The sequence below is a fragment of the Rattus norvegicus genome, chromosome 15 (genome assembly GCF_021556685.1).
Source record: "Rattus norvegicus strain SHRSP/BbbUtx chromosome 15, alternate assembly SHRSP_T2T, whole genome shotgun sequence".
Lineage (NCBI taxonomy): Eukaryota > Metazoa > Chordata > Mammalia > Rodentia > Muridae > Rattus > Rattus norvegicus.
Window position 1 is genome coordinate 42,337,555 of NC_141548.1, and position 1,590 is coordinate 42,339,144.

Consider the following 1,590-nt stretch of genomic DNA (forward strand, 5'->3'; position numbering starts at 1 on the left):
GACAAGCTACCAAATGCTAGGGGTTAAACTTCGCAACAAGTCCTGGGCGTGTGAGCTCTCTCACCGGTGTGACGAAAAGGCCTGCTGAAAACAGCATAGCTTGTCTCATAGTCTGAAAGTCCAGTCCATCATGGCAGAGAAGCTGAGGCAGCAGGTATAGGAGGCAACTGGCCATGTTCGAGCCACAGGAGCAAACACAGAGAGACACTCACACCTGGCTTGTTTTGGCCACTGATTCAGTCTAAGATCTCAGCCCTTGGAACTGTGCCATCTACATTTAAAATGGGTATTTCCTTCTCCGGTCTCTTTGGCCTCGCCGGTAGAACGTCATCCTTTGGAAAGCGTCACATCAAGACGCACGCACTGTGACGCCGCTGTGGCTCTAAGGCCTACCACCTTCAGAAGTCGACCTGTGGCAAATGTGGCTACTCTGCCAAGTGCAAGAGGAAGTATAATTGGAGGGCCAAGGTTAAGAGGGGAAACACTACCGGGACTGGTCGGAAGAGGCACTTAAAGATTGTCTACCATAGATTCAGACATGGATTCCGTGAAAGATCAACATCTAAACCCAAGAGGGCAGCTGTTGCAGCATCCAGTTCATCTTGAGGATTTCAATCGGTCATAAAATAAATGTTCTGGTTTCAAAAAATTTTAAAAAATAAAATAAAATAAAATAAAATAAAATAAATAACATGGGTATGTCCTCCTCAGTTAAAGATTTTTAGAAAGACTCTCAACCCTAGGCCCAGAGGTGTGTTTCCTAGGTGATTCTAAAGCCAGTGGATTCAACAACGAAGATTAGCCACCACAGAAGGGACACACTTCACCCCACAGCCTCCTGTCAAAATGGTACTTGAGAGTGTGGTAGAGATGGCTCGATGGTTAGTTAAGAGCACTTGCTTCTGATAAACAACTTCAGCAAAGTGGCTGGGTATAAAATTAACTCAAATAAATCAGTTGCCTTCCTCTATACAAAAGAGAAACAAGCCGAGAAAGAAATTAGGGAAACGACACCCCTCATAATAGACCCAAATAATATAAAGTACCTCGGTGTGACTTTAACCAAGAAAGTAAAAGATCTGTACAATAAGAACTTCAAGACACTGAGGAAAGAAATTGAAGAAGACCTCAGAAGATGGAAAGATCTCCCATGCTCATGGATTGGCAGGATTAATATAGTAAAAATGGCCATTTTACCAAAAGCAATCTACAGATTCAATGCAATCCCCATCAAAATACCAATCCAATTCTTCAAAGAGTTAGACAGAACAATTTGCAAATTCATCTGGAATAACAAAAAACCCAGGATAGCTAAAGCTATCCTCAACAATAAAAGGACTTCAGGGGGAATCACTATCCCTGAACTCAAGCAGTATTACAGAGCAATAGTGATAAAAACTGCATGGTATTGGTACAGAGACAGACAGATAGACCAATGGAATAGAATTGAAGACCCAGAAATGAACCCACACACCTATGGTCACTTGATTTTTGACAAAGGAGCCAAAACCATCCAATGGAAAAAAGATAGCATTTTCAGCAAATGGTGCTGGTTCAACTGGAGGGCAACATGTAGAAGAATGCAGATCG

General features: G+C 42.5%; 1 pseudogene; it reads left to right on the plus strand.

The window, feature by feature from the left end:
* The first annotated feature begins 282 nt into the window (after positions 1 to 282).
* On the plus strand, positions 283 to 634 carry LOC134482132 (large ribosomal subunit protein eL37-like; annotated as a pseudogene).
* Positions 635 to 1,590: the final 956 nt, after the last annotated feature.